At 38.5% G+C, this 18,354-nt stretch overlaps 1 long non-coding RNA gene across 1 annotated transcript in view; it reads right to left on the reverse strand.

Moving 5' to 3' along the window:
- Positions 1 to 16,599, reverse strand: part of LOC139042034 (uncharacterized) — a 29,374-nt gene extending 12,775 nt beyond the window's left edge. Inside the window, exon 1 of the long non-coding RNA XR_011498239.1 lies at positions 16,286 to 16,599. This is a non-coding gene — a long non-coding RNA (uncharacterized lncRNA). The remainder of the gene's footprint in view (positions 1 to 16,285) is intronic.
- Between the last annotated feature and the right edge of the window lie 1,755 nt (positions 16,600 to 18,354).

The raw sequence follows: 18,354 nt of genomic DNA on the forward strand, positions 1-18,354 counted from the left end.
TTTATTTTATGTATGTATGCTTCTCTCCTTCATTTATTTTATTAAGCTGACTAATGACCTGTCAATTTTGTCACCGTTTTCAAAGAGCAAGTTTTACATTTTCTTACTAAATTCTGTCATGGATTTTTTTCCTAAATATTTAATTTCTGCTTTCACTGTTAGTGATTTCTTGGTCCTTTTCTAGCTTTTTGACTTAGCACATTATTCATGCTTATTTGTTCTTATTGTAATAAGTATTTACTGGTATAAATTTTAGACTACTGTATTGTGTTTCCATTACTGCTATTTTCTAGAAGTTCTGAAATTTAGTTTTGCACTTCTCCTTTGAGCCAAGAGTTAATACCTAATAATTGCTTAATGAAATGATCTCTAATAGAAAGAAAACAAGATGAGCCCTGAAATTACCCAGGCTTACTGCTTTGAGCTTGTTTCTAAATTGTTGGAGAACCTTTAAAAATTTGTTGTTAATTTTCATGTTATTATATTATGGTCATAAATCCTGTTAGTATTATTTTATTTTTTGGCACTACTTATGGTATTTTTGAGTGTCCTAAAATGTGGTCAATTTTTAAATTCTCTTTCCATGTGAAAAGGAAGCATATTCTCGATGGCCTGGTTTTAGAGTTCATGTGTATCTATAAAACTTAACCTACTGATTTTGTTGCTCAGTATTTTATATCCTTATTAAATGTATTGTCTACTTCATCCATCTTAGATGGGAAGTTTCCAATTATGAATGTGTTTTGGTCTGTTTCACCTTGCATCTCCTCTAGTTTCTGCTTCATAAAAGTTACTGCTCTGATAGTGAATACATTGACATTCATAACGCTTATACCTTCCTTTCAGACTTTAATCTTTAGCATTACTGATGTTTGTATTTGTTGTGTTTTGAGTTGTTTTAGAGGACCTGAATTCTGCCTTTTCTGACATCTTATTCAGTTAGGTTCCCTTGAAGTAGACACAGAGATAAGGATTCCAATGCAAGTTATTTGGGAAGTGAAGAAAACACTGGTAGGGTGGGCGAGGGAGTCAGGAAAGGGTGGGCAGCCAATAAATGCATTATAAAGCTGTTTACTACTGCGGACCACTGGAGTTTGATTCCACTCCACAACCCCATTTGTCAGTGCAATGCACATGCCTCAGATTGGCCCCATCCAAGGGTAGAGGGTGCTGGGGCTTTTATGTACCAACTCCCATCATTGATTGGTTGAAGACTGCTCCCAGAGGATGTTAATCCTTCAGCACTTCTGGCCTGCCACATGGGTAGCAAAGGCTGTAGAAGCCAGAGAAAGCTGTCATCCAAAGAAATGAGGCACTGATTGTTGGAATTTGGACTGGTGTGCAGTGAAATAGAAAGAATAAGAGATGTGAGCAGAGCCCTGACATGTCTGTTCTCACTATCAAGACCATAAATCTTGCTTTCTTACTATTTATATTTACCTGGCATATCTTTGTCTACAACTTTTATTTTGAAGTTTCTGAATCTCTTCATTCTAGCTATGTCTTATAAACAGCAGAGAGTTGGATTTCGCTCTGCTAGTCCATCCAATAATCTTTTGCTATTATTATGTGAGTCGAGCCAATTTACATTTATTAATTTAATCAATGTTTTCAATATAGATGAATTTTACGTGTAGTCAAAATGGAGTTATAGGAAAGAGATTTTCCCTCCTACTTGAAACAACCAAAAAATAGACAAAGACTGAACAACTGGCACTTAAGTAATCCCTGAGAGAAAGCAAATAGATGAGCCCTACAACTGCCAGCTTCTTGTCTGGGGAGCATTTCTAGGGTGAGGTGCAGAGAGCAGGAACCCAGGCAGATCCTGGCGGACTCCTTGAGTGGAGCAGATGGAGCTGAGAGGCCAAGGAGAACATGGCAGCTGGAGTCCACAGAAAGGAGCCTTGAAAAAGAATTGCTGCACAGAGGGAACTCCAGAGTCTGCAAGGCTCCCCCTTGAATATTCAGCTGGGTGTGAATCAGTGAATGCCTGCGAGGAAGTCACCGGAGGCAGGAGCAAGAGCCATCCTAAAGGACTAGAGGGAGCAGCATATGACACTTTAAAAGGCTGAGAACGGTACCTGCCCCATCAGACAAACTGGAAAATCTTGTCTCGTGGGGCACTGAGTAGAGTATAAAGAAGAGTCTTGCTTCAGCCATGTGGAATAATTAGTCTAGAAATTTCAACCTAATTTATAGGGAAACATTAACTTGAAACGGATCATCAACCTAAATGTAAGATTCTCACGGAAACTGTTATTCAGCAAATGACTTTGCTATTCATCTATAATGCAGCATGTCTAAATAGCTCATTATTTTTTATTATGTTTCTCTCTTTCAGTATCTAATTGAATGTGATATACTTTTATTCCCAGTTTATCCCTATGATGCAATCAGTAAGCTTGTTCTACTTTCCAGAAGTTCTCTCCCCTTTTTGACCCATTTTTGTTAGCTGCAATACATGCATTGAATCAGAACGTGTAGTATTTAGATACGATTCTATCATCTTTTTCACTATTACCTAATTTCAGCTCTACAGTTAAATGAATGTTCATCACCAGAACTTGTGTTGATGGTTCAATGATTTCTTGATTATCCGAATTTCATTCTCAAGTTAATTCCTCAGAATTTTGTGACACCAGTACTACAATTTAACCTAATTCTGACACTATCTACTTGAAGAGAGCATCAGACTCCTGTTAAAAAGGAAAAAAAAAAAAGGAAGAAGTCCAAGGTGGAGTCACTTGGCCCCAGGACTGCAAGACAAGATTTAATTGCAGTTTTAGCCCCTCCCAAGACCTTAAACGGATCAGTCTAGAATTCCCGATCAACACCAGTGAGGGGATCTGCCTGATAACACCCCTGCTGCCCTTCCCCCAAGGAAAACTGACCTTGCCTGAAACAATCTTTGCTTTTCTTTTGCTAATAACTTTCTTGTCCTGCCCAGTTTCTGCCTATGAATACCTTCCATTTTGTACAGCTCCTCAGAGTGCTTTTCTACTTACTAGATTGGATGCTGCCTGATTCACGAATCATTGAATAGAGCCAATTAGATCTTTCAATTTACTCAGTTGAATTTTGTTTAGTAACAGATTTGGTGGCAGCAGTGTGATCTGAAGTGAACTTCTGGTAGCATTCAGGGGCAAGAAACACAGGCGTGGTGCCCACAAACCTCTTTTTGAGTTCATTGTTTTTCTTGCCGTTTTTGAGGGCTGTGGGTAAGTTCCTCTTGGTTCTGAGCTCCATTCTCTCTTTCACTGAGCTCCCAATCTGATTCATTTTCCTTTACAAAGCAAGTCAGCTTGAGCTGGCAGATGGTTCTGCCTGGAGCCAAGCCCCTAGCCTTTCAGACCTCAATTCCCAGGTTTTTGAGTGGAAAACTCCAGCCCTTGATTCTGTTCCTAGATTCCACAGTGGGGACTGCTGGCAGTTTGGCCTGCAGCTTTCCATTTGTTTGGAATCAGTCCACAGTCCCAATTTATTGAGGTCTTCTGGTTTGACCCTTTTCCTCAATCCAAAATTCCATGGGAATTATTTGTGGTTATCAGCCATAGTCGGACTGGGTACAACTTAAAAAACAGACTGGGACCAGGATCTGACTAGGTCTAATTTAAAAACAGGTCTGGGTCCAGTAAAGGGTATTGCTAATGGGGATCTTGGAAGCCAGAAAGCCACAAAACTTGGGGACATGGGTGGAGCATTTAAAGGCTGTTAGAGTGCTCACCACCTCAAGAAGACTCTTTTGATAGGACAAGTAGCTCACGGAACAGGTCAGATTGACACTAGGTTGCCCATCAACCTCAAGAAAATTTCTGTGTAATGAAGTATACTGTAAAACATCCCACAGTTGCTAACCCTGTGGCACATCCCTCTTAGGTATTAACTTGGTTCTGAGAGCAACTGATGCGTAGGTAAAAGAAATGAAATCCTTTGTATCTGAAGAGTTGAGTGTGCCACCTTCCAGCACACCTTATTTTATGTCTAAGAACTGTGGTCCTAGAAGCTACAGATTTCTACACAAATAGCTGAACCTTACTAAAAACAACCTAAAATGACAATGACTATCACGGGGAGCATTCCAATTAGATAAGATCATTTATTTAAGAAGTGACCTCAAAGTAAGGGTTCCCATATCAAACAAACAGAATGGGATATCTAATTTAATCATTATGTAGAAGTTCCTAAAAGTCTTCAAGATTCTGAAATAGCTTCATTGAGACATTCATTGCAAAGACTAATGAAAAATTACGGACACCGAAGGCATCTAAAAAACACCTAGGCCTTCTGCATTGCATCCCCCTAGAGGTGCATCATCAAAACACTGGCCCAGGGATCAATGTCTCAATTGTAATCAACTAGGGCACTGTAAAAGAGTGCAAATTCTTCAACATCAACTTGAATGCCCTCATGTCTACCTTCAAAGGAGGGCCCCCATGTGGGCCCCTCCCAGAGATGACAAAAGTCTGAAGGATTTTTTTCCTGTAAACTGCTACATTATTCCCTTAAGCAACCAGAGAAAATTAAAATTATTCAAAGCCTAATAGAATTTTTTTATCCCTTCTTCCCTAAGATAAATGTACCCAGAGAGAAAACAAACAAACATTCCAACACTGGTGAATGGGCGTGACAGCCTTTTGATATTATTCAGACAGCAGCCTAGTTCTTTGGGGAGTTGAAAGCAACTGTCTTTGTTTTGTAAATCTCTGCAAAACCAGAAATGTGTCTCTGGAAATAATTTGAAAGCTCACCTACCTTTGCCATCCCCCAAACATCCCCTATTTGTCTCAAAATACTTGTAGATATTGGGACATTTGACATAGAGGGACCAGCACCATAGCTGAGGGGTTAGGTTTGCATGCTTTGCTGCAGTGGCCCAGAGTTTCACTGGTTCAGATCCTGGGCACAGACATGGCACCACTCATCAGGCCACATTGAGGCTGCATCCCATGTGTCACAACTAGAAGGACCTGCAATTAAAATATACAACTATGTACTGGGGGGACTTGGGGAGAAAAAGATATAAAAAAAATAGATTGGCAATAGTTGTTAGCTCGGATGCGAATCTTTAAAAAAAAGAAATAGAATTATCTTGCATTTAAAAATTTAAATTACCCCAGAGCCAGTCCAGTGGACTGGTGGTTAAGTTTGGTGCACTCCACTTTGGCAGCCCAGGTTCAGTTCTTGGGCAGAGACCTAGACCACTGGTTGACAGCCATGCTGTGGCTGTGGCCCACATACAAAATAGAGGAAGATTTGCAACAGATGTTAGCTTGGGACAAATCTTCTCAAGCAAAAAGAGAAGGATTGGTGGTGGATGTTATCTCAAGGTGATTCTTCCTCAGCAAAAAAAAATTTTTTTTAAATTCTAAATTACCCTATATCTCTAATAATAAGCAAATATGCCCCCAAAACTCCATCTTAGAGAAACTTGAATGCTTTCCTCTGTACCTTTGTAATGTAGATTTTCTACCCTCATCTTCTTTTGGAACTAAGTGCCATTCTTTGAAATGCAAACTTTAGTGAGAAGTTTCTAATCAGAAGGAAAAAAAGGAAGTACTTGGAAACTGGGAAAAGGAAAAATCTTAAGTATCTTCTCCACAAATATTAGTAACTATAAGGCCTCTGTTTGTGTCTGTCTATGTGCCTATACATCTGTGTGATTTTTTTTAACCTCCAGATGATATTGCTAAAATTAATTTGTAAAAAAGCTCTATTTAATTGGCTTAAAACAAGCAAGCACTTATGTAAATTAAGGATTGGGTCAGAAATATAACAGAAACTATACCCAAATAGTTTTCAAGTTCACATGATCTGAGACAATCTTTGGCAAATAAAGGCTAGTGTGAGTTTGTTGGGTTAATTAAAATAGACATGTCTTTTCAGTTTTCAGCATTAGATCTAAAACTTTTATTCTATATAAATCTACTAAAGATCAAATAACTTTGTTTTCCGTTACAAAATTTGTCAGCAAGAGAAATAGCCTGGGATGATAGCTGACTTTGTCTGTTTCACAAAGTTGTTGTGAGTAATCTAAACATGGTTGTTAAGAACAAATAAATTAAATAAGTCAGATAAAAAGGAAAATTCTTTAGCAATAATTATATTTTATGGTATGTGTACTTAAAAATTGTTTTTGAAAATCTGTGATAACTTGAAATTTTAAAGTCTTGCTAAGTTAAATTAAATGATGAGAAATTTGTTGAATGTCTAGCTCATTTCCAAATAAGAAAAAATATTGAATGTTAATTGCTAAACATAGGTTCATCTACTTTTGACTTCATACTGCAGAGAAATTAAAGATCAATTTAGGTCTGTTAGTAAACATATGTTGTGCCACATAAAAAAAAAATTGAACTATGAGTAAGCATAAGTCTCTAGAAATTATAAAATGTGGTCATGAACCTGCCAAGCCATAAAATGATGATGTAAAAGACAGTTTGCAATTGTTTAGGTTTTAGTTAAAGTTTCTAAGGTTAAGAATTCTAATTAATATATGTAATTAAAGCCCACCGAAATAAAGGAAACAACTCTGTATGCAAGGGAAGAAAAATATGTTTCTGGCTAAGAGAAGGTATGAAGTATGGAGATGTGTTTTTGTTAAAGAAAAAATAAAGTAATCTTTTCCTGGTTGTTTCAGAATGGGAAAAAGAGAGAATGAGAGAAATAAAGAGAGAATCTTGCCTTTTGTAGTCAAGATAGCTAAAAATTGGATTGTTATTATGAGGATTTTGAAATAGAACTTAATATCAATGGTGTACTTATGTAAAACTGAAACTTGGTTGATAAACTTGTCTGATAAAAAGACAAAGTGTTTTTTGGACAATTAATCTGCTCCTGATAAGGTGTTGTGAAAAACTTTCTGCCTAGAAAACAAAGATTTTGCAGCTTACCAACTGTGCTTCACACTGTTTTCATCAGGTCTTTGACTGCTTAAAACTGAGCCTTCTTAACAGTAAAAGAGCTTAGTTCTGCTAACGACTATGTAATCTTATGTATTTGCTTTTGAAGTCCTTACGTCAGTTTGGTTAAATACATAATTAACTATTGTTTCATAGTGATCCTATTTGGCCAAATGTGCAAACTTTTTGATATTTTTAACAAACTTCCCAAAATTAAATTCTTAATGAAGTCTTTTTGACCTCTAGCTAACTTTGGGATTTTTCAGAGGGCCCAAAACTTCTCAAAGAGATAGTAAACTAATTGGGCTTATTTGATATGTTAAATTACATAGGAAGCATTGTCAAACAAATGATGCCCAATTTCTTTAATTATATTTGTTAGATATATGTTATTAGTATAAATGTTCTAGAAATTGTATGAAATTCTGAAAAATTTGATATACCCTGATATAACTTTCATTTGTAATTCTAGTTATTATCTCAGATATTGGGTGTCACGGAAATAACCAAATTTCCTTGTCAATTGCATTACAGTGAGCCCTAATCAGATCTTTAACCATCCCATTTTTTAAGTCTTTTGTCATTTACAGTTATTGTTTTACCTGATGCTTTTGCAAAGTGCTTCATCTTCAGTGAGACTCATGGAAAGAGCTCTGAGTACAGGTTTATAATAACTTTAAAATCATCAAACTAAACTGGGTAAGAATTTACAGAACCCTAATGGAGAAACTGATGACTTTAGCCGTTGGGGACTTGAATTGTGAGCATACATCTCAAAGCTAAAGAAGTCTCCATCTGACATCTGGTCCTACATAAACATTGGAGCTCTCCAAATCAAATTGACTAGGAAGAGAAGTAGCTGACATTGAGATAGACTGCTTCCAGTCAAGATGATGAATCAAGACTTCATACTTGAACCAAACGTGAAACATTTTCTCTTTCTTTTTCTTTCCTTTACTCCAGCATTGGACTGGAAAGATAACAACCTCATCTGTATCTCCCAGGCTATACTAACCGAGATAACCTTGGAAGTTGCTGAATCCATAATTGTCTAGATCAGATTTGTCCCCACTCACTAAGAGATCTCACTAGCAACACTCATCTTTGCAAGACATTTAAGTTGACTATTTCAAGCTAGGAAATTCTCTTCCCGCATGTGCTATAAACCTGACTGACCCATGGCTTGAATATGTCAATGCAGCAATTCCTATGAATAGATCCATTCTCTGGTTAGGAGTAAATACAAACAAGAATATGACCAGAAACCTCTGCCTAACTCTTGGAGACATTGTACATTTTGTTGCTAAGACATTAGCTGTCCAGCAAAGATCCTTAGACTCTCTGGCTAAGGTTGTTATTGGTAATAGTATAGCCCTTGATTACCTTTTAGCTGAGCAAGGAGGTGTCTGTGCTGTGGCCAACACCACCTGCTGTAGCTAGATAAACACTTCTGGGGAAGTCGAAACTCAGTACATATAAGATCACTGAGCAAGCCATTTGGCTTAAAAGAGTGACTCCTTCAATGGGGTCTTTCTTTGATTAGTCTGGGTCTTGGGGTCTAAGGCTATGAAGTACACTCCAAACATTGGGAATTATCCTGCTTATAATCTCCCTGGTGCATTGTATTCTTTCAAAACTTTAAATGCATATTTGCAGCCACTGACCACCAGGCAAATGATCTCCCTAAGACTGGAATGTCAGAAAAGGAGTGAAGAGAATGACCAACTTAAAAATTGTGAAAAAAGTCATGGCCTGTGAATACCATGCAGATCAACAAAGCTGTGAGAAGTACAGAGTAGTAGTTGAGAGTGGCATTAGTGTCTTAAATTTTGACCACATCTCTCATTTAGGCTGAGAGTTTGATCAAAATTGGGGGATGGTTAAAAAAAACAGGCCCAAGGTGGAGTCACTTGCCCCCAGGACAGCAAACCAAGACTTAATTTCAGTTTCAGCCCCTCCCAGGAATCTGAGCTTAAACAGATCAGTGCCGAAATTCCCGATCAACCCTAGTGAGGTAATGTGCCCGATAAGATTCCTGCCGCCCTTTCCCCAGAGAAAAGTGACCTTGCCTGAAATAATCTTTTCTTTTCTTTTGCTAATAACGTTCTTGTCCTGCCTGATTTCTGCCTATAAATGCCTTCCATTTTGTACAGCTCCTCAGAGCAACTTTCTACTTACTAGATGGGATGCTGGGATGCTGACTGATTCATGAGTTGTTGAATAAAACCAATTAGATCTTTAAATTTACTCAGTTGAATTTTTGTTTATTAACATCCCACAGGTTAAAGGCTTAGTCCCACAAGACTGCCCCCACCCACTTAAGATGACAATTGCAAGTTCAGGTTGTCAGATTTGCTTCTGACCAACTGGCCACCAATTGGAGATTCCCACAAGCCCCCCCTCAGGTTCAAGTAATTTGCTAGAGTAGCTCACAGAACTCAAGAAAATGGTTTACTTACTAGATTAATGGTTTATTATAAAAACATATAACTCAGGAACAGCCAGATGGAAGAGACACATAGGGGAAGGTATGGGGAAGGGGCGCGGAGCTTCCGTTCTCTCCAGGCATGCCATTCTCCCCAAATCTCCATGTGTTCACCAACCCAGAAGCTCTCCAAACCCCATCCTTTTGAGGTTTTATGAAGGCTTCATTGCATAGGCCTGATTGATTAAATCTTTGGCCATTGGTGATTGAACTCAGTCTTTAGCCCCTCTCCCCTCCCCTGAGGCTGGGAGGTGGGACTGAAAGTTCCAACTCTCTAGTCACATGGTTGGTTCTTCTAGCAGCCAGCCCCCAAACTTAGGAGGTTTCCACAAGTCACCTCATTAACATAAACTCAGTTGTGGTTGAATGGAGCTTGAGCTTGTTATGTGAGTAACAAAACACATGAATTTCACCTTCATTATTCTGAAGCTATTTCAGGAACTGGGAATAAAACTAAACATAACAAAAGATGCCCCTGTGGTAAGAAATTGCAAGAATTTTAGGTGCTATGTGCCAGGACCAGTGGACAAAGACCAAATATCTATTTCTTACTATGAATCACAACATCGCACCTACACTGTAATTTGATTAGAAGAGTAAGTGAGAGCATATGTCAGAATTCTCATGAAAGAGCGTTCAATATCATATTCTCCCCCAAAATGAGACTTCTCCTTTTGCTCACAAGTGTCAGAAAATGTTAATTTCACTCTGAACCTTTCCCTCTGCATCTCATGTCAACAATTGTTATGCTATATAAAATGTTTTATTTGAAACCTCTAACTGTATCTGTGGAATCCAAATAAAAGAATATTAGAAGAATTCCTCTTCCTTTAATAGAGCTGGAGATGTCTTTGCCTCAGCTAAAAATAATTGAACTAAAATACTAACACTGGCAAATCATTTTTCTTGAATGTGAAAATTAAGGAATTGATACTTGATGGCAATTAATAAAGTGGTTAGATTTTTTTATGTTGTTATTATTCTGAGCACGCACAGCAGGCCATATTTATTACCTAAATGTTGCCTGTATTTAAAATGACATTTCAGTTGACTGCCACCAAGAATTCACTCATGAATGACATATTGTCAACCTGAGAAAGAAAATCAATAGGATGACGAAAATGGAAATATAATTGTTTACTAAGATCTTCTTCAAATATTGTCATAGATACTTCCTTTGGTCCTTAGAGGAGAATGATTATTTTTTAACCATTATTTTGTTTTTTGCAAATTTTCTTCCTCTGTCACGCAGGATTTTGAAGTAAGCACCAGGGGATGGCAGCTGCTGAAAATCGAGAGGAGACTTTTGAATAGCTCAAATCACTGCTGTGGTTTTTAGAGAAGAGCATGTCGTCTTGGTCATGCTGTGGAACTTGTTATAGCCAAGATCACTCCCTGCCCAACACCTACTTTACACTATAAATAAAATACCTTTGTTTCATGAAGAGTTGGTGGAAAAAAACCTTATAAAAATCTTATCGCAAGAGACTTCTTACTAATCAGCCCCATGGAATATAACATGGTCAACTCTTATTCATCCTTACTAAATGATAACCTAACAGTAACAATAAAAATACAAAACACATCACATAATATTCAGGTTAAGATGGAACAAGTAAGAAAGAGGCCCCTATCATAAATCTATGAAATACTGGTAAAACCTTATGGATGGTCAAGAACAAACTATGGCTGCTCTCTCCAGCTATGACCATCCATTTACTTTATGTCATCCATTTACTCAATAAACACAAAGTGAATGACTGGTTTGCTAGAGCAAAGAAGACAGACCAGTCCTGGGCCCCTGAAGCGTAGACACCAGGGGAAGCTCTGTTCCCTATTCAGGAACCCTCATTCTGATCCTCCCCAACCAATAGCAAGTCGTCCCTGGAAACAACCTGACAGAGAGTCTGAAGGACAAACTCTTATGTTTCCTGGTGGGGCTTATTTCCCATCCCCAGCTGAAAACTGCCTACATAACTAAACAGACATAACCAAGGGGCTGTCAATGATGCTGGGGAGAAAGCAGCCTCTATCGATAAAAAGAGAAGCTAAACTCTGAGAAATGAGACTGAGGGTAGTTACATGCCCCACTGAAGAGAGGGAGGAGGGTGCAAAGGAAAGCTGGCAGAGAGTCAGTTGGCAAAAAGGCAGGTGGTCATAGGAGGGTGTACATAACGGAGCCATCCTAAACTTTCCTCTATGGGGAATGGTGGGAGATGGCAGGACAAGGACTGAGGTCACTATTTAAGGATGTGGCTCCTTTTCTGCTAGACCACAAGCTCTTCGTGGACACAATTGTCATTTCTGTGCCCCCAAGCATCCCAATACAACATGTGACCAGTCCATAATAAAGGTGTGCTGATTTGAGTATCTATATCTATGCCCCAAATACATTCTCCGCTGCTAGAATGAATTTGTAGAAGAGGTTTTATTGAGAGAAACTCCAGAGCAAACCTAAGTTTTCATTTATTCATTCATTCTGTGGACATGTATTGAGCACCTTCTCTCTGTCAAGTTTTGGGCTGTACTGGATCATATGCCCTCTGTTGGGGAATTTGAAATGTAGTTGAAGAAGAAAGCAGGGAAAGGATTAATACAGGCAAAATAAGTTTATTTTAAATGTTAGCACAGAAAAGAGGCTTGGGGAGCACAGAGGAAGGAATGATCCCTGCTGACCAGCAGGACTGAGAAAACCTCACCAAGAATGTGCTGCCTGGGTTAGGTCTCCCGGGTTGAAGGTGGGCTTCCGAGGTGGAAGGTTGGGGCGTTCAGAGCGGCAGGAATGAGTAGGCGGAGTCTGCAGCTGGAGACCTGCGTGCCCTGCCAAGCAGTCTGTCTCATCCATGCCTCCTTAACTCTGCCCCATTCCGACTCATTCATTAGCCTTCAATTTAGTTACTAAAATTTAGTCTGAATCAGTTCATATTTCAGCCTAATATTCACATTAAATTACTGACTTGCCTCTCAAGTGGCCTAGATGTTTTTTATTAGTATTGGATTTAATCTTCAACAATAGCTAATATTTTTTATAATTGAAGCATGCGTTATTTATTTAATTTTTAATACCTTTATTAAGAGATAATTGACATACAATAAACTGGATCTAAACTATAGCATTTGAGAAGTTTTGACGTATGTATCTTCAAAAAACAAGAATCCAACCAAGTAAATTTGAAGATCTAATTGAATTTCTTAAATGATTCATGAATTGGGTAGCATTTGCATTCAAGCCAGAGACCCAGTCAGTTTTTTTCCTGGCCTGAAATAAAAAGTTGTTCTAAAGTTCAGAGGTTGCCCGCCTCAGTGATGGCCTGGGAAGCACAGATGATGGTACTATCTTTCCAGGCCAATGCCGGAGTAAAGGAAAAGAAAAGAAGGAGAAAGGGTTTATGTCTAGTTAAAGTACGAAGTCTTAATTTGTCATCCTGGTTGGAAGCAGTCCACCTCAGTGTCAGCCACCCCTCTTCCTCATCAACCTGATTCAGAAGTCTCCTGTGTTTGCACAGGACCAGGTGTCGGGTGGAAACTTCTTCAGCTGTGAGGGGTGTACTCGAGGTGCAAGTCCCTAAAGTTTGGCTACCATATGGGTAGTGAGGAGGACCAGGCATAGTCCCTCCCAAGGAGATTCACGGACAGTCTTTGTTATTAGTGATTTCAAATCAAAAGGATGGGAGAAAATTGAAAATGTTAGTTTGAGTTATGGTCAAATGCTAGAGGAATTCAGGATCCAGCCCAATTTACAAGTATATAACAAAATCTCAAAGACAATTAACAGCACTAGAATCTGATACCTACAAAGACGCAAACATAATTGTTCTCTCTACAACTACCTCACTTTTTTCCCCAAAGATAATCATAGTAAAACTAATTTGTTTGTATTAAACTTAGCCTAATTATTTTCATAAGTACAGCAAGAATAGTGATTGACCATGTAAGTTCTTTTGAAGGCTGCATTGTTGAAACTTTTCATAAGTAGTCTCTGACTGAATTCTCAGAAGCCTCCAAGGCCAGGAAGCCAAGCCAAGACACGACCATCAGATTTCACCTGCAATACCATTTCAGTCAAAGCCTCGATAATATAGTCAGTGTTTCCAATTGTGTCCTGTTGCAAGGAGCACAGATTCTTATTGAACTTATATAAATAACTGAGTATATTGCCATGAAAAGTACACTCAAGAGTTTCCAAAATATGGAAGGATCAGATAATGAGAAAAAGTAAATGTTTTTTATCTTTGTTTGTGAAGGTGCCCTTTAACAGTTACCTTATTAACATTCACCGACACAATATAACCTAAGAAGGTTCATCATTACTTATTTGACAATGCTTCCCGTGGAATTATCACACCAAATAAGCCTAATTAGTCTAATGTCTCCCTTTTTATAAGGAGAGAGAACAAGTTTTTTGAAATGTTCCAGGGTCCCTCTGGCAATTTCAAAGTTAGTTTGAAGTCAACAGACTTCATTTCAGGATTTGATTTTGGGAAGTTTGTCAAAAACATCAAAAAGTTTTAAAACACTTGGCCCAATAGGATCACAGGTCACCGTGAGAAAATACTCAGTTATCTATTTAAGCAAAGTAACAATTAAAGACTTCAAAGGCAAATACGGAAGTTTACATAGTTCTGAGCAAAACTCTCGCTTTTCCTTAGGTTTACATGAGTAATCAAAGACCTGATGAAGACAGTGGTAAGCACAGTTGGTAAAGACTCCAAATCTTTGCTTTCCAGGTAGAAAACTTTTTTAAAAAATGCTTACAATTTCTTATTAAGAGTAGACTAATAATCCAAGAAAACTTTGTCCTTTCATCAGATGAAAGAAAGTTAAGGTTTAGTTTTACACAAGTCCGCTACTGATATTAAAGCCTATATCCAAAACCCCTATAATAACAATCCAATTTTTAACAAACTTGACCAAGTAAGGCAAGATTTTCTCTCCCTTTCTTGCTCTGCTTTTTTTCCTTTAACCATAACATATCTTCATATCTTATACCTTCTCTTAACCAAAAAACGCATTCTACTTTCTTTGCATACAGGGTTTTTTCCCTTACTAAGTAGCTTTAATTATATGTATTAGAATTTTTAACCCTTAAAAACCTTAACTAAGAATAAGAAGTAAACAATGTGAAGTGAACTGTCTTGTACATCAGCATTTTGTGGGTTGGCAAATTTACAACCACATTTTATAATTTCTGTAGATATACGCTTCCTCATGGGACAATTGTTTTTATGTGGCACAAGACATATTTACTAACAGACTCAAATATCTTTAGTTTCTCTGTAGTAAGAAGCCAAAAGTAAGTAAGCCTGTGTTCAGTAATTAATGATGCAGGGTCGGTGAGCCGAGGAGTTGAAAGAAAGATTTCTTAGACTCTTAAGATCTGGCAGTAGTGCTCTTTTATTTAGAGACTAGAATAGCATGGGGACAGGACCCATAGGCAGTCAGAGCTTCTGCTGCTGCCGCTGCTGCTACCCCCGCTGGCATGGGGACAGGACCCATGGGCAGGCAGAGCCGCATCTGCAGTTTTCCTCATCAATTAATGCCTCAGCATTTTATCTTATTTGGAAATGATTTGGATATTCAATGAATTTAAATTATCTCATCATTTAACCAAACTTAGCAAAACTTTAAGGTTTCAAGTTACCAAAAAGATTTTAGAAGCTATTTTTAAGTACATATATCATAAAATATAATGATTGCTAAAGAGTTCACCAGAGAACTTTTTATCTCAGGTATTTATTTGTTCTTAACAACTATGTTTAGATTACCCACAAAAACTTCATGAAACAGATAAAGTCTGCTATCATGCCAGGCTATTTCTTTTGCTGACAAATTTGTAACAGATAACATAAATTTATTTGACCTTTAGAAAACCCAGATAGAATAAAAGTATTATATTTAATGCTGATAACTCTGACATATGTATTTTAATGAATACACCAAAATTAAACTAGCTTTTATTTACCAAAGATTATTCCAGATCACATGAACTTCTGCATACCAATTAAAATCGGCATCCCATTCTGTCTGTTCAACTTTGGATCACTTTCTCTCAAGTGCATTTCTCAAATGAGTGATTTTTGTCTAATTGGAACATGCCTCATAATGGCCATTGGAATTCTAGATTGTCTTTAGTAAGATTTTGCCATGTTTGTAGATATGTACAGCTTATGGGTCCACAGTTCTTAAGTATAAAATAAGCAAGTGTGCTGGAAGATGGCACGCTCAACTCTTGGTATACAAAGGGTCCCATTTCTTTTAGCTAGGTCTTTGAGTTTCCTAGGGCCAAACTAATGTCTAAGTATTTTGGCTTCTGAGATTCTCTTTTAGCAACAGCCTTTACCTCATGTGCACATCTACAGAAACCAACAGTAGCTGAGGACATGGAACTGTGGACACCAGCAGTAACCAAATAAGTAAAAACTGGGGAAAGGTTTGAACCAGCAGACCTCAAAGAATGGGGACTGCAGACTGATTCCAAACAAATGGAGAACTCCAGCTGCTAACAGCAGTTCCCAACGTGAAATATGGGGAAGGATGCCAAACAAACACGGAACTTCGGACTAAACCTCCAGCAGTTCCCAGTGTGGAATCCAGGGACAGAACTAAGGGCTGGGGTTTAGAAGTTACTGCGAACTGGCCAATAGAGGACCCTGTGCACACCTCCAGCAATTCCCAGCATGGACTTAGCCAGCAGACTCCACTAAATGGGGACAGTGGACTGGAACTGGGGAAAGGGGTTCCAAACACTGGGTAATTGTAGACTGAACCAGGAGCTCGGGACTCTCTTCCGGACTGAGCCATCTGCCAGCTCAAGCTGACCCACCAAGCCCTGGGCTGGGGAGCCAATTGGATCAGGAGCTTCAGTGCAAAGAGAGCAGAACTCAAACTGAGCGAAACTTACCTCAGAAACGGCAAGGAAGAGAGTGAATTCAAAACGGGGTTTGCAGGTGCCACTCCTGTGATTCTTGCTGTCCCTGAATGCCGCTGGAAGTTTGCTTCAGATCCTGCTGCTGCCACCAAATCTGCTAAAGAACAAAAATTCAACTGAGTAAATTTGAAGATCTAATTGGCTTTCTTAAGCTGTTTAGGAATCAGCCAGCATTCCATCTCACAAGTAGAGAGATACTCCGAGGAGTTGTACAAAATGGAAAGTTTTTGTAAACAAAAGGGTAGGGCAAGGAAGGTATTAGCAAAAGAAAAGGAAGGATTATTTCAGGCCAGGTCTCATTTCCCTGGGGGAAAGGAGTGGCGGGGTCTCACGTGCAGATTACCTCGCTAGTGCTAACCAGGAAAGTCCAGACTGATGGTTAAAGGTCACATTTCTGGGAGAGGTTGAAACTGCGGTCTTGGTTGGCTGTCATAAGGGCAAATTACTCCATTTGGGGCCTGTTATTTCTTTTTTAACAGTATACATTTGTGACATCATCACCACAATCAAGATAGTGAACATATTTGCCAACTCCAAACGTTTGTTTCCTCATGTCCCTTTGTTATCCCTGCCTCCACCTCCCACCACCACATTTTAAGTCAATCCCTGATGTGCTTTCCATCACTATATGTAAGCTTGCAATTTTTAGGGTTGACAAGAGATTTTCACATATTGAGGTATATGGGGTAGCTGTTCGAGTCCAAAACTGATTCGGCTTGAACTAGAAAGCCTGACTTACGGCCTATCAAACATAAATTGTACATCTGCCTATCCATTAAAGTGAGGAATCTCTCTTGAGATAAAGAATTCGTACTTCCCCTCCTACGCCCTACTGGTAATAACACCCTATGGTAACGCCCTATTGGTAATACCCAGATTAGTCCCTTTCCTGGCATTGTGGTCATGTTGACCTGCTAATTTGCAACTGAATACCTCTTTGAAAATGTATCCTGGGTGTGTTTAATGTATCTTCTTTGTTCTAAAAAGATATGAGACTTCACTGAAACTCATGCTTCTCTGGAAGCCTTCTAAGGCCTTCCGGGGTTATAATCCTCACTTTGACCCATAATAAATTCACCCCAATTTTGATTTGTAGGTTGGTTATGGATTATTTGCATCGACAGTATTTTTTGTCAATCTTCTTTCACTGATCATTGAGATTCATTCTTTTTGAATCATGTATCAATACTTCATTCCTTTTATTGCTATATAATAACCATTGTATGGATATACTACAGTTTGTTTAGCCATTCACCTGTTGATGCACATTTAACTGATTATGTGGCTATGAACATTTGCCTACAATTCTTTGAATAAATGTATGTTTGCTTTACTCTTGGACAGGTGCATAGAAGTAGAAAGACTGGATCATATGGTAGATGTAGATTTAGCTTTTTAAGAAACTTAGACACTGTTTTCCAAAGTGCTTGCACCATTTTACATTACCATCAGCAGTGTATGAGAGTTTCAGTTGCTCCACATCTTTGCCAAGACATGCTTGGTTACTGTATTATCAGGGATCAGGGATCTGCAGAGAAACAGAACTAACAGGATATACACACATATGTAAAAAGAGATTTCTCTTAAAGAATTGGCTCACGTGATTATGAAGGCTGGCAAGTCTAAAATCTGCAGGGTGGGCCATCAGGCTGGAGAACCAGGAAGAGTTGATGTTGTAGTTCAAGTCCAAAGGCCATCTGCTGCAGAGTTCCTTCTTGCTTGTGGGGTGTCAATCTTGTGTTCTTTCCAGACCCTCAACTGATTGGATGAGGCCCACCCACATTAGGAAGGGCAATCTGCTTTACTCAAAGTCCAACAATTGAACATTAATCTCGTGAGAAACCACTGACAGAAACATCCAGAATAATGCTTGACTACATACTCGGACACCATTGCCCAACCAATTTTACACATAAAATTAACCATCAAAGTTAGTCTTTTATATTTTAGCCATTATACTGGGTATATAGTACTATCTTGTTCTGGTTCATAATAACTAATAATGTTGGCTATCTTTTCAAGAGCCCATTGTCACCTGTACA

The sequence above is a fragment of the Equus asinus genome, chromosome 1 (assembly GCF_041296235.1).
Source record: "Equus asinus isolate D_3611 breed Donkey chromosome 1, EquAss-T2T_v2, whole genome shotgun sequence".
NCBI classification, from domain to species: domain Eukaryota; kingdom Metazoa; phylum Chordata; class Mammalia; order Perissodactyla; family Equidae; genus Equus; species Equus asinus.